General features: G+C 43.4%; 1 protein-coding gene across 6 annotated transcripts in view; it reads right to left on the bottom strand.

Annotated features, from left to right (window-relative positions):
• myo9aa (myosin IXAa) overlaps positions 1-15,701 on the bottom strand; it is a 365,642-nt gene that overhangs the window by 135,710 nt on the left and 214,231 nt on the right. The window lies entirely within an intron of this gene.

Below are 15,701 nucleotides of genomic sequence, written 5' to 3'. Positions count from 1 at the left end.
GTCTATATCCATTATAATTTTATACATCTCAATCATGTTCCCCCTCAGTCTCCTATGCTCCACGTAAACAACTCCAGCCTATCCGATCTCTCTTCGTAATATTTCTGGTGGAGGTTGACATGAATTGATACCCAGACTTTGTCATGGAATCCAGACATTTGATGTTAACACAAATGTTAATTTCCAGCCAGTCCAAATGCAGAGAATATGGTTTCACTTATGGAATGACTCAGAGAAAAGTCAAATATTGATGGATCATAGTATCAGGGTTACTAGAAACGCCCATTTCCTGGCTCACCTGTATGCAACTTAGCAAAATGATTCAATACTAAACTCCGTGTTAGTGTGGTCAGAGAAGTCTCTCTCCTCCTTTCCCAAAGGCTGATTACGATATACTGTTTGAAGAGCTACCAATCCACTCCTCAGCATATGCTGCTTGATTTTCAGGTCAGCATTTCAGCACCAGGGACCAAGGTTCGAATCCACCCTCAGGTGATTGTCTGTATGAAGTTTACATATTCTCCCAGTATCTGCATGGGTTTCCTATGGGTGCTCCAGTTTCCTCCCACAGTCCAACGATGTGCAGGTTAGGTGGACCAGCCACATTAAATGCCTATAGTGTCCAGGAATGTGCAGGGTGAATGGATTAGCCATGGGAAATGCAGGATTACAGGAATAGGGTAGGAAGATGGGTCTGGGTGGTATGCTCTTTAGGAGGTCGGTGTGGACTCGAAGGCTGAATTACCTGCTTCATATGGTAAGAATTCTATGATTCTATCATTACTTTTGAAATATTGTCTTTTTGTTTCAAAGGATAAATCAATTAGCGTATTATTTACAGCCCTGGCTCAACTAATTTTGCAGCACTCTCAAACCACAGTCACTAACTTTCAGGTTCAAGTCACTAATTAAGCTAAACGTGTCCCAGCTGTCTTTTGTATAGGTCAGGGAAACAAAACACTATGCACAATGGGTTCTCAAAATGTTTGACATTTGCCCAATTAATACCTCAGATAGTTGAATCAGTAATCTCATTGCTGTGTGTTGCTTCTGTTAAGGACCATGCAAGACCCCCTCAGAACATTTCAAGAAGGTAGCCCAGAGTCTAACTTAGCTAGCTGTTTTAAGCAGGTGTACAAGTTTGTTTTTCTAACTTGAAAGCCCTTTCCTGAGGCAATATCTATTAGCTATAACCAAATTGGCCATAAAATCCATCCAAGGCAGACCTTTTGGAAACGCTACTTATACAACCTCTCTGAAAAAAAAGCCAAGGACAGCATAACCTTGTTAAAGCAGCATTGTCACACTTCTTAATATTTACCAACAAAACAAGAGCTATCATTGTTCAGATAAAAATATTGAGTCATCTGCAATGATGAAAAGTCTATAAATGCCATCATTTTGCATTCTTCAATGAAAATATAATACAGGAACAGGAGTTTACACCATCATTAACCACTACTTCTGTCCCCACCCCCCCGGACTCAACTTATCTTCAGTCTTGCCCTGCCATGCAAGAAAGTATAAATATTACAGGCAGAGGCAACAGCAATGATAGCCCCCTTTCAACTACGCAAACAGCATTTAACAAGTGAGAAGCTAGAGAGAAAGGGGCATCACAAGGAGGCTGCCCATATATGACCTCATCTAAAATTCAGTTTTATTCCTCAAGGACTGCAAACCGCTTGCCAAAGTGACACTGGCCCATTTCCAGCCAAAAAAACAGCAACGTAATGTGTTTTTGTGTTCCAGCAAGCACTCTTTCCTAGTCTCAGGTCACAGCATTATTAATATGAAAGGCATTTGTAACATTTCCACATTCTGTCAGCATTTCCTGGAATTTTTGGAAACAAAAAAATTTAATAAGCAAATTTATTTAGTCGGACACAGACAAAAAATATGTATCCTTTATTTAAAAAAATACATATTTAAAATAGCCTTTTTCCCTAATAGCACAATACAAATATTACATTGCAGCTTTGTTGAAATATGTTTAAAGCAATAAATTAAGGAGTTGAAAAGATTAAGCTTGTAAGGAAATACGCAATTCTAGTGATAGTTCTTTACCATTTAAGGAAACTCACAAATTAATACTGCTACATTCCCCCAAGATTGTGGTTAAAAATCTGGCAAGCTTGGTAACTGGCTTAGCACCATTAGTGTATGGGTCACAGATGGCATAAAAGCTTTTAAACTATTTGAAATTCCACAAAACAAACATCCCGGGCAAGTGCACACAGTGCAGCAAGACTGCTTTGGCAGTAACCATCTTTCATGTCCACCCCTTTGAGAATATTCATGCAGCCAAGTTTACATACTCCACTACTTTGCTTCAACAGCATCAACGCTGAAAGATAAAGCTCAGTCCTGCTTGACCTCTGCATACTACATACAAGATCTGGTGACATGCTTTATTTAATATGTTTTTCACAGCTCCAGTGACGTGACACTTGAAAGGCAAGAGACCTTCTTTAAAGTTAGGACTCAGCACTTGCCCCAAAGATATTCAACATCCCGCATTCATTATGCTTACAATTTCTTATAGAACAGGGACCATATCATAATGTTTTGGAGTGTTAAGGACAAAATCATTCTTGTTAAAATAAAAAATTGCATTTTGTTATGGGGCAGCTTCATGGCAGAGGGACTTGAATATGGCCATCTTGTCCAGATCTGGGAACACTACTACTGTGTCACAGGACCCCAAACACAGCAGAACTCAAACACACAATCTTTTGCTAACATTACAATCCACATCGAAGTCAGACACCTTAGCCATTAGACCATGTGACCATCTATTCTTAGTTAGCAAACCAAGAAAACAACCATTAGCCACCAAAGTCTTCACAAACTACTACCACAGTTCTAACTCCAAAGCACTTGTGCTATGCTCCTAACAAATCCAAGCCCATTTTTTCTAGAACTGTTTGTATGCAAATAGCATATTAGATAGGGTGCAGTGTGCTAGTCATAGCTCTGCTGGCAGCATATTCATCTCTGAATCAACAAGATTTAAATTCAAGTTCCATTCCAGACTTAAGCACCAGAAGGAAGGCCAAAATTACAGCATTGTTGGAAATGCCATCAAACCAAAGCCCTATCTAGTGGATTGGGTGGACAGAGATTGTAGCATATCCTCCAACATATTTCAAAGAAACACAGATGAGTAATCCTGGTGCCCTAGCCAATGTTTATCTCTAAATTAACATCAGAAAATAAAGCAGATTATCATTATCACACTATTGTTTATTGGAGTTAGCATCCAGATTACCGACGTGACAAGTGACTACATATCAAAGTACTTCAATGGTTGTAAAGCACCTTGACATAGCTGATGTTTATGAAAAATGTTACATAAATGCAAGATTTTCTCTCATGAGTGAAGGTGACCTGATCTTTCTTGCCCTTCTCAATCTGTCCGAAGTCTTGACCACACCATTCTTCTCCAATGCCTCTCCACGGCCATTCAATTTAGCGTAGCTACACTCAGCAGACTCCATTATTATTTAACTTTAGTTACAAATACCTACAATAGTTTCTCTTCTTGTTCCTGCATCGTAATCTCTGGTAATGATCTATCCATAGGTACCTTCTGTTTTTCCATCTGTATGTTGGGTGTCAGCAACACCAACTGAAAAGTTAGTTTTCACATGATGACAGCCAGCTCGACATCAGAGACAAAAAAAAACTGCAGATGCTGGAAAAACACAGCAATCCAGGTAGCATCAGGAGGGGATGCTGCCTGGAGCGCTACATCACAAACACCCCATGTGATTCCTCCACTGTCACAAAATTATCAGATGGCTCATTCAAAATCCAGTAAATGAATATGTAGAAATTTTCTCAAATTCAATATCTTTGACCTCCAAAGCAAATTGTGCTGTAAACCACCAAGTCCATTCTTCTCCTTTGACAACTATGTCTGTGGCTGAATCCGATTAATTACAAGGAGAAAGTGAGGACTGCAGATGCTGGAGATCAGAGCTGAAAATGTGTTGCTGGAAAAGCGTAGCAGGTCAGGCAGCATCCAAGGAGGAGAATCAACGTTTCGGGCATGAGCCCTTCTTCAGGAAGAAGGGCTCATGCCCGAAACGTCGATTCTCCTGCTCTTTGGATGCTGCCTGACCTGCTGCGCTTTTTCAGCAAAACATTTTCAGATCAATTACAACCCTGGTGTGACATGTGACTTCAAGATTAACTTCCAAGCTTATGTTAGCACCACTCAGACCACCTGTCTCCATCAACATGACAACACCATACTCCATTCCTGTCTCTGCTCATTTGCTGCCTAAACTTTTAGCCATGTCTTTACTGTCTCCAGATTTGACGAATCCAACATGTTCCAGGCTGACTTTACACATTCTTTTCATAAACTGGAGGACATCCAAGATTCTGCTGTTCATGCCCCAACTCAAATCAAGTCCTGTTCATCTATCACAAAGTAGTTGCTGGTCTACAGTGGCTCAGAATTAGGTAATATCTTGATTTTAACCTGACCATCCTTCCATTCAAATCCCTCCATGATCTCCCACTTCCATATCTCTGCAGCCTCCTCCCATCCCACAACACTCCAAGATATCTATGGTCATCTAATCCTGACATCTCCAGTTTCCCTGATTTTAATGCCTTCACCTTTGGTGGCTATGCTTTCAGCTGATCAAGTACTAAGCTCTAGAATTCCCTATCTAAACCTCTTCACTGCCCTTTGCTCACTAAAACATAGCTCTTTGACCAAGCCTTTGGTTATATCAACAAGGGCCCCTTATGTGAGCGGACAAAACATCTTGCTTTAAAATTTGGTGTAATCTGGTGGGCGGCACGGTGGCACAGTGGTTAGCACTGCTGCTTCACAGCGCCAGAGACCCGGGTTCAATTCCTGACTCAGGCGACTCTCTGTGTGGAGTTTGCACATTCTCCCCGCGTCTGCGTGGGTTTCCTCCGGGTGCTCCAGTTTCCTCCCACAGTCCAAAGGATGTGCAGGTCATGCTAAATTGCCCGTAGTGTTAGGTAAAAAGGGGTAAATGTAGGGGCGTGGGTGGGTTGCGCTTCGGTGGGTCGGTATGGACTTGTTGGGCCGAAGGGCCTGTTTCCACACTGTAAGTAATCTAATCTTCGCAAAAGTCAAAATGGCTGGTAAAACTCCACTGGCGCAAGTGGAAATGATGTTAGCCATGTCAACTGGTCGTAAAAGCTTTGTGGCTTGTCTGCACACAAGCTGCTGCCATCACCACATTCCATGCATACAGAGGTTAGCACATGCACAGAGTCCCTCAACTTTGTCTAAGAGCTTTGTGCTCTTAAAACTGACAACCAATCCCACATGCTGCTTCAGCCCCTTCCTCCTCTGTTCCAACTCCTCATGCTAATGTAGTCTGGCTTGGGGGAGGTGGGGTGTGGCTACTCAAAAGAAAGCAAAGTCTTATTTTATGAAGATCCCTCAAAATGCTTGAATAATCAGAAGTAGTGTGATAATCAAAAAGACCACTGAACTTCAAGAGTTCTTAAGAGTTATAGTGGACACAAAATATTAACCACATTTTTCTTTCCACAGATGGTGTCTGACCTGCTGAGTTTGTCCAGCATTCTCCTTTTATACTTGTATTGAAGAATACTGGAGGTGAACAAGGTGGCTTCAGAAGTGGAGGAATAGAGAGTCACTGGACTGGAGAAAGTAGGAAGGGTGAAGGCCACATGAAGACAAAGATAAAGGAATTGTAAATTCAAGGCATTGCTTTGGAGCATTAAAAGAGAAAAACCTTTACAACCTCTATACGTGTCTCTGTCACTAACAGATGAATGTAATTAGTGTATTAAAATATGGGTCAGTCAATTAGTTCAGCTCTAAACATAACCTGGCACTGTTCCTCTCCCCACATCCTCAATGATAATTTGGACACCCATTGAAGGGCACACAACACACTCTCACCCAAAAGTAAAAATCAGAAATTCTGTCAATTAACAATCAATTAAGAAATTAAATTTAATGATTCTGAAAAAGGAAGTTTTCATTTTAGTGAATCAATGCAGGGTTCTTGATTTTGTTTTAAAAGAACTTTTGGATAAGAATGAAGAGAAAGATTGGAAAAGAATATGACAATTTTAGCTGAGGTGTATGCCTAATTAAATTATGTATCCAAACAATACTAGTAATTAATACCAGTGTGCTCACCGACAATATATTAAGCAAAGTAAGTATTTTAACAAAGCAATAAACATCAAAGAATTGAAATAGCTGTTTTAAAAAATTATTTATGGTATGAGAGAATGGCTGACTAAGCCAGCATTTATTGTTCATTTCTAATGCCTTGGAAAAGGTGGTGATGAGCTGCCACCTTGGAACTGTTGCTGTCTTTGGATTGCAGGTTTACTCACAGTTCTATTAGTAGTGAGTTCCAGGATTTGGTGCCAGGAACACTGAAGGGATGGCGATATTGTTCCAAATCTGGCTTGGACAGGAACTTGCAGATGGCGGTGTTTACATGTATCTGCTGCCTTTGTCTTTCTCAACAATAGAGATTCTAGGCTTGAAAATGCGCTACCAAAGAAGCCTTCGTGGGTTGATGCAATGCATTTGGTAGATGGTTCACACTGCTGTAATGCGCACAGGTGAAAGGAGTGAATACTTAGGATGGCAAATAGGAAGTTAACCAAGCAGGCTACTTTGTCCTGGCCTGTGTTAAGTTTTCTGAATGTTGCTGGAGCCGCACTCAATAAGTGGACCATAATCTATCACACTCACGACATGTGCATTGTAGACAGTGGAAACATTTTTGCCCATGAGGAATAAATTTCTGGGTTTTCAATTAATAACATACAAACTATTAAATATAACTTAAGGTGTCAGTTTGGTGAGGAAAATTTATACGGTGAATAATGCACAGGAGTACCTTGGGGATGACATCAACTACTTACTCCTGCATTCTATTATTCATGAGCAGAACAGTTAACTTACTTCAAGCCATGATAGCAAGGTGGGGAAAAAAATCTTACGACCGTGTGAAAAGGAATTTATGTCTGAAAAGATACTCAATGCAATACTGAAAGCCAACACATTGCTATGCCCTGGAGTCGCTGTTGCCCTCAGAAGGATTTGTCACAAGAACTCTCAATGTGGTCTGCATTACAGTTAGCATCAGTATCCACCGAAAACTGAGGAGTTGAATTGTCACATGAATACCCACCATTGTCTGAGTAACCCTTGTAGCATACACCAATTATCACATTGCTGAAAATGTCCACGCAAGACAAAGCTTTACTGGCACATTGACAATCTAAGCTCATGCTGAGCAGTATCTAGTCACGCTGGTAATTATCTTAGTTACAGCACGTCTTGACAATGCTTGGAAGTCTGCATGGATCTCATACCCTCAAGACCAGCACATTATAAAGATCAATATATTTCAAATTCTGGAAAATTTGTGAATATAAAACCAAGTGTAGCATATGGGTTACAATGATGCTTTCCAAAATTATACTAACAGACGACTTATTTTTTTAAAATGCATCCACACAAGTTCCTTGACATCTCAGTTACCAAATCCACACAGTAACTAGCTAGGTTCTAGACTGAAATGGTACTAGGTAGCTATTTGCAGCTTGGCCAGCTTTTGAAGATATAAAATTAGCTTCAGTCCTCCAGGATAATGAGGAGAAAAATATGCAAAATATGGGTGGAGAAGGGACAAGGTTCCACTGTGATGCGCAACATTTTTGTCTGCCATCACTACTGCTCAGGGAGAAAGAATGACAGTCAGAAAAGGCATAGTCAATCTAAATAATTTGGATACACCCAATACTATATTCCTTACCTAGAAAAAACAGAAAAATGCTAGACTGGATCTCAACTCACCCATCTGAGGATAGATCATTGCTTCGATACTCACCTGGAGGAGACACCTTGATCCAGGGTCTGAGGTGAGAACCTTCATCACTGGAAAATTACCAGATCATCACTGGAACGTGAGCAAAACTTGGAAGATCATTGGTTGAGCTGAGCTGAGCTGAGCTGAAATGAGTGAATCCTTACGCGACAGCTACGTCCTAACACCAACTCAGTGACCACCAGCCAACCAGAGCCATGGCCTCTGCTAGTGCCGACACACCAAGGCCAAGGCCAGGAATTCACAAAACAGTTAGAATGACTATGAAGAAGGTGGAGGAAGGATCGCTGGTTCAACCAGGCCTTCTTCATGAAGACAGTTGTCCTGGACTGCTGCAGATTCCAAGCAGCAGCTATTTTCTGCCTGCAGGATTTCCCCAGTGGGGGCTACTTCAACATGACTTTCAGGAACATGAAGCAATGTGAATGTCTCCTGCCCTGAAGGTATTTAAGGAGAAAGGAGGCAAGGGTCTCCTCTCCATTCTGTCTGTGGCACCATTGTTTGTTCTCCCTGCAGAGGAGCTGGATATTACAATCCACATGTACAACCCCCGCGACCCTGCAAATGTCTTGACCTTCCTGGGAAGGTACATACAGCCTGAAGGAGGCAGCACCAAAATAGTGAACTCCTTCAGAACCTGGACCAGCAAATGACTGGTCAAGGTGACCCTGAAGGTGGACACCACTGACAGCATTCTGCACCTGGCCTTGAGCTTCGCAATCAGAAGGAGCTGAGGCTACCTGACATATGTGGGGTAGTCTAGAGTGTGCCAAACCTGCGGGAAGTCAGGACACATGGTGACAGACTGCAAGTGACCCTCTAGGACTGCAAACAAGAGGGCCACCTGACTATGGTCTGCAAAGAGTCGAACAGGTGCAACCTGTGTGAGGAAGCGGGCCACCTATAAAAGGTGTTACGAAGGTGTAAGGGGTACTTTATCTTTCAGAGAGTTAAAAGCTAGTAGAACTATCTGATACAGCACCAAGTGTTCTGAATAAGGTAACAATGTAACATTTGGTTGAGCAGCTAGATGAGCTGAATTGTTTGCAGATTACAAAACAAATTCAAATTCAGCCAGTTTAAATTATGCCCCAAAATAGCAAACTCCAATCAAGTTTGTATTCAGTATTTTGACAACATTAACACCAATGAAACCATTGGATGCTTTGGGGTACAAAATCAGAAAAAAATTGAACAGTTGGGGATGAACTGCCAAAAGACCAACGGATATAGGCTGCTAGTGAGAACTCTCTGAGAGGGACACGTCGAGGGAAGGAATTGCACAGAGAAAAAAACATCAACACTGATCTGGAGAGCAAATCTACAGAGGAACATATAAAGAGAAGATTAGACAGCTGGCTGGTTTTGAAATTTGAATTTTTTCAGCAAATTTTAACCAGGGGTTTTATCAAACTAATATTGGAGAGAGGAAGGCAAAAGATAGGTTAGAGAAAGGAGTTGTAAATAGTTGTTAATTAATGACTCTCTGTTAGACTTTTAAAAAATGAAGTTGTTAATTTTACTTAAAAAGTGACTTTTCGGAATAGATCCTTGCCTCTTGAATTTTCACCATTACCACACAGGACAAATAATTTCTGTGTTGCTGGTTTAAATTAGCGGGGGGGGGGTTACCCTGTGTCGTAACAAAGGCCTGCCCAAGAGTGACATTCACGGAGTGGATGGTCCTCCAGGCACAGTTGATGTTTGTCTCGGTGTGTTCCGGGGAAACAGACAGCACAGAGCCCTGTGTCACGGAACTGCTCGGGATGAACCGCAACAAAAATCTTCCTCCAGACTTCATTTGCAAAGGCACATTCTAGAAGGAGACGTGTGACAGTCTCACTCCTTTCGCAGCTGCTTCAAGAGCAGCTTGTGGTGGCGCAGACCGACCAAGGGCACATGAAGGATCTGATGGCTAGTGCCCTTCTCATCACCAGCCAAGCCATGTCTTGTTGGAAAGATCTGGTTTCTTGATAAGGAACATAGTACTGGGTGTATCCAAATTATTTAGATTGACTACGTCTTTTTGACTGTGTCTTTAAAATATATTGATTTGGAGTCCAGCTTACAAGATTTTAATATACTTACCTCATGAAATTGTAAATCTAGGATGCAGCCGAGATGAGTTAGCAACGTTGATGCAAATTGAACGCCCTCCCCCCCACCCTTCTCCCGGAATGCAGTAAGTTCTCAGTGACAAGACCTGCGAGTGAGTGGACATTGGGTAATTTTATCAAATCTTAAAATGGGTTTTAAAATTGCTGGTATTAACATGCGTAGCTATAAATGTACTATGCAATGTGTCTCCACGTTGGCTTACCTGGCCAACATTAAAGCAGACCTCCTATTTCTTCCAGAATGTGGGATACTGCGCCTCAGCAGCTCCAGGAAATGGTCAACCTGATGGGCCCACAGGTCTTTGATTTTGTTGGGGGAAACAATGGCCATTTGTCTGGCCTGGGTATTCTGCTGCAAGGAGGCAATGTCACCTTGTTGGTGGTTAAGGTGGTAGTGGGTGTGTGACTCCTCGTAGTACAAGTTACATACAAAAATTATAATTAATGCGTACGCCCTGGTGGTAAACAGTGAGTGGCTGGATGCAACCAAAAGAGAAAATGCTGGAAAATCTCAGCCGGTCTGGCAGCAGCTGTAAGGAGAGAAAAGAGCTGATGTTTCGAGTCTAACTGACCCTTTGTCAAAGCTGAATGTCCTGTAGTAGCTCCCACTTCTGCCAGGTCGGTCACTCTGGGCGGAAACTTCAACTGCATCAATGAGGTCGGATGATCTGGAGGAGCTGTCAGCAAACTGGACTCCATATCCAGATTCCTGATGGATATAGTTGAAGTCACCAAGTTGGACAAGGTCTTCAGCACTCCCGCAGATAGAGTGCAGCATAGGTACGCCCAGATGGATCTATCCACACAAGGTCAGATTTCTTGTTCGAGTCCCACATGTTCTTGGTCAGATTTGCCAACTATCAAGCAGGTGTTCTTCTCTGACCACTGCCTCCTGCTGTCATCTACAGGATGACTAGTGGGCCAGCAAGGATGCATGGAAGCTGAACATGAAACTGTTGACACCATAAAACAGTGAGGAGCTCAGAACAACAGTGAAGCCCCTCTGAGTTTCAATCGGACTGATCGGAAACAACCAAGGGGAACATCAAGAGGTACTTTACCCTCAAAAGGTGTTCAGAAGGAGAGAAAGAGGCAGAGAAAGCTGCCCAAACTGCAGAAAACGATGCAGAAGCTTCTCCTGCTGCATTCGATGGGCGATGTCACAGACGATCTCCAGGAGGTGAAAAGCCAGCAAAGCCTCTCATTTTGCCTTGGTAGCCTCCAAGATAATCTTCTGGTCCACAGCGTGAAGCAGCATGAAACATGCTCACATTTGTTCTTCCAGAAGTTGAACAAGAAGTGCTTTGTGCTCAGCAGCCTGAAGAAAGCAGATGGCATGATAATATCATCTCAGCCCGACATAGTGAGGATCAGGATCAGGAGAAAATGAAGATTGCAGATGCTGGAGATCAGAGTCAAAAAGTGTGGTGCAGGGAAAGCACCACAGGTCAGGCAGCATCCGAGGAGCAGGAGAGTTAACGTTTCGGGCTTACGCCCTTCATGAGGATGAGCGAATCCTTTTTTGTGCCAGTCTGTATGACACGAAGCCCACACACAGTGCAGCCAACCAGTCGCGCCTGTCCTCTTTCATGCAGGTCTTCAATATCAGCACGCAGGAGGAGCTGGACTAACCGTTATCTCTGGATGAGCTGATCAAGGCCTTTGAGCCATAGAGTCACAGCATGGAAACAGACCCTTCGGTCAAACCCATTCATGCCGACCAGATATCCCAACCCAATCTAGTCCCCTTAGAAAAGGATAAAACTCCCTGAAGCGACAGCTTACCAGCTAAGTTGTATATGGCTCTGTGGGACTTGATTGGCCAGGACCTGCTGGAGGTGTACGCCAGTATGCTTCTGTCAAGTAGCATGCGCAAATCCATGAGGAAAGGTATTATCACCCTCGTTTACAAGTGGAAGAGGGAAAGAGGGTGGTAATTAGAAATTAGCAATCAATTTCACTGCTGAATGCAGACTACAAGAATGAGTCTAAGGTCACTGTCAACCAGGTCAGGTCTGCTCTGGGATCGGCAATGCACTCTGAATAAACCTGTGCTGTACCAGGCAAAACAATCTCTGAGAGCCTCAGAGGACAGTGGGATGGACACCTTACTCATCAGTCTGGACCAGGAGAGGGCCTTTGACAGTATGTCGCACATATACATGTGGGACATGCTCTCTAAATTGGACTTTGGGGGGAGGGGGGATTTGCAATAAGATCCAACTGCTCTACACCAACATCGTTAGTGCATTCTTAATCAATGGGTGGGAATCAGAAAACTTGCCAACCAGATCTGGAGTAAGGCAGGGCAGGTTACTCTCTCTCGTCTTGTGTCTGTGTTTGCGGAGTCCATCAGGAAGGATGCAAGTCTGGGAAGGGCGACTACTCCAGGCAGCAGAGACCTGTGGATCAAAGCCTCCTCATACATGGATGATGTCACCATTTTCTGCATTGATCTGCAGTCAATGGGCAGACCCATGAACATCTGCGACCAATTCAAACTGGCCACTGGCACCAAGGTAATTTGAGGCAAGAACAAAGCCATGTTCTTTGGGAACTGAGCTGACTGATCCTTTATCCCCTTCACCATCAGGACAGATTACCTGAAGGTGTTGGGAATATGGTTTGGAGGGGCTGGGTGGTGCACAAAGTCTTGGGAAGAGTGCACTGTCAAAGTGAAACAGAAGCTGGTCTTTTTGGTAGCACCACTTTCTCTCCATTGTGGGTGAAACCCTGGTCATCAAGTGTATTCTACATGGCACAGGTCTGACCCATTCCCTGAAATCACGCTCTTGCAGTCACCCGAGCCATCTTCTACTTCTTCTGCAGGTTTAAGATGGACTACATCTGCAGGGACCCCAAGTACAAAACCCTGGATGGCCAGAGGAATGTTCCCAACATCATCGTCATCCTTTGTGTGCAGCAGCATCAAGCTGTACATAGACCCTTGATACACAAACACCAAGTCTCACTAAGTACTGAGATTCTACCTGTCCTTGGTATTGTGAAAGATGGGACTGGTCTCACCGCTGCGGAATGCTCCAAGTAGTTGGACATTTCTGTATCACCTGTGCTTTGTGGAGAAATTTGCAAAGAGAAGCAACTTTGACCACAACTCCATCAGGAAGTGGTCAGAACACAGTGTCCCTGAGACCCTGTGAGAAAAGGACAGGATGGATCCTGTCGTGTGGCTCCCTGAGCAGACTGTCAAAGTCATTGGGCAGAACGCTTCATCACCAGATCTTTCCAACAAGACATGGCTTGGCTGGTGATGAGAAGAGCACTAGCCATCAGATCCTTCATGTACACTTGGTCGGTCTGCACCGCCACAAGCTGCTCTTGAAGCAGCTGCGAAAGGAGTGAGACTGTCACACGTCTCTTTCTAGAATGTGCCTTTGCAAAGGAAGTCTGGAGGAAAATTTTTGTCGAGGTTCGTCCCGAGCAGCTCCATGATACAGGGCTCTGTGCTGTCTGTTTCCCCGAGACAAACATCGACTGTGCCTGGAGGACCATCAACTCCGTGAATGATGCTCATGGTCTGCCTGAAACTTGTTGATCTCCCAGAGCAAGGAATTGATCAAGTGTTCCAGACTGGCACATTCCATGGTTCAGGACTACATGCTGAGGCACACACTAAAGCTTGGGACAGCTGCCATCAAGGCTCAGTGGGGAAAGGGCTGAAAATGTGTTGCTGGAAAAGCGCAGCAGATCAGGCAGCATCCAAAGAGCAGGAGAATTGACGTTTCGGGCATGAGCCCTTCTTCAGGAATGCCCGAATGCTCATGCCCGAAACATCGATTCTCCTGCTTCTTGGATGCTGCCTGACCTGCTGCGCTTTTCCAGCAACACATTTTCAGCTCTGATCTCCAGCATCTGCAGTCCTCACTTTCTCTCAGTTGGGAAAGGCCACTGTCTGAGGTCTTCCTGAAGTGAAGTGGGAGTACATTCAATTATCGGAACCTCCTAGTGCCTCAATGCAGGTAAATATAGTCTTACGTGTGGAAGAGATGTCTTAGGGTTGTTTGGATACAGTCAAACTCCAAAGCTTATTTATTTCCTTGATACACTACTGAACAGAACTACACATGACTGTGTGTATATACAAAGATAATTTTAATGAATAAAGTATAATTCTGAAATTAAAAAACAAAGCCTTGACCTTCTGCTCCTGTAGGTGAATACTAAATGGATAATCCCTAGTATGTCACCAAGAATTGATACTTTATGCATAGATATTAAGTTGACATTTAGCAACCAATTCACATGTCAAGATACCGATCCCTTTTTTACCCCCAGAATATCCACAAATTTTCACATTGTAAACCTTAATCCTTTTTTCTCCTCTGTAGTCCATGGACAATAATTTAAATGCTAGCATGACTACTGGGGTGAATACTGGTGATGTGTGCTGAGGTTAGCTAATAAACTCAGAGAATGGAATTGAATATATATTATCACGTGCACCGAGACACAGTGAAAAGCTTTGTTTTGCAAGCAATACAGGTAGACCACAGAGTTAAGTAAATAATAGGTAAACAGCAGCAAAAACAAAAACACAGGTACAGGCGAATGCTAAGAGTTTGAGAGTCCATTCAGTATTCTAACAATAGTCGGGTAGAAACTGTTTCAAAACCGGCTGGTGCGTGTGTTCAGACTTCTGTACCTTCTCCCTGATGGTAGAGGTTGCAGAAAGACATTGCCAAGGTGGGATGGATCTAGGAGAATGCTGGTGATCTTTTCTTGACAGTGGGCCTGGTAGATGGATTCTATACATGGAAGGTTGGCCTTTGTGATTGTCTGGGCTGAGTTCACCACTCTCTGTAACCATCTCCTATCTTGAATGGTACAGTTGCCATACCAGGTCGTGATACATCCAGACAGAATGCTCTCAATGGCACACAATTTCCTCAGCTGCCTGAGGAAGAGGAGATATTCTTGGGCCTTTGTAACCAATGCAGCCACATGAAGAGTCCAAGAAAGCTTGTTGTGGATGACCACTCCCAGAAACTTGACACTTTCCACTTGTTCCATCTCTGTGCTGTTGATGTGTAGGGGGGCATGAGTAACATTCCGCCAAAAGTCAATAATGAGTTCCTTGGTTTTGTTGGCATTGAGAGCTAGGTTGTTCTCAGTGCACCATTTTTCCAAGTCTTCCACCTCCCATCTATAGTCTGTTTCATCGCCATCTGAGATTTGACCGACTATGGTGGTGTCATCAGTGAACTCGTAAATGGCGTTAGTCTGGTGTTTGGTGACACATTTGTAAGTATACAGTGTGGGCTGAGTACATACCCCTGGGGGCTGCAGTGTTGAGTGTTGGTGAGGATGAAATATTGTCCCCAGTCTTCACTGATTGTGGCCTGTGGGTCAGGAACCTGAGGATCCAGTTGCAGAGAGTGGGGCTTAGTCCAAGATCACTAAATTTAGTAATCAGTCTTGAGGGGATAATAGTGTTGAAAGCTGAACTGCAATCAATGAGTAGGATTCTTATATATCTGTTCTTGGTATCAAGATGTTCGAGGGAGGGCAAGTGATAAGGCATCTGACTTGGATCTGTTGGCCCGATAGGCAAATTGGAGTGGGTGAAGAGTAGTGGGGAGGCTGGAATTAATTAATGCCATGTCCGGCCTTTCAAAGCACTTCATGACCACCAAAGTTAGGACCACTGGGCGGTAGTCATTGAGACATGCTGCATGAGCCTTCT

Source organism: Chiloscyllium punctatum, chromosome 33 (assembly GCF_047496795.1).
Source record: "Chiloscyllium punctatum isolate Juve2018m chromosome 33, sChiPun1.3, whole genome shotgun sequence".
NCBI lineage: Eukaryota > Metazoa > Chordata > Chondrichthyes > Orectolobiformes > Hemiscylliidae > Chiloscyllium > Chiloscyllium punctatum.
The sequence above is the reverse complement of the archived record's forward strand: the minus strand, read 5'-3'. Positions and strand labels throughout refer to the sequence as shown.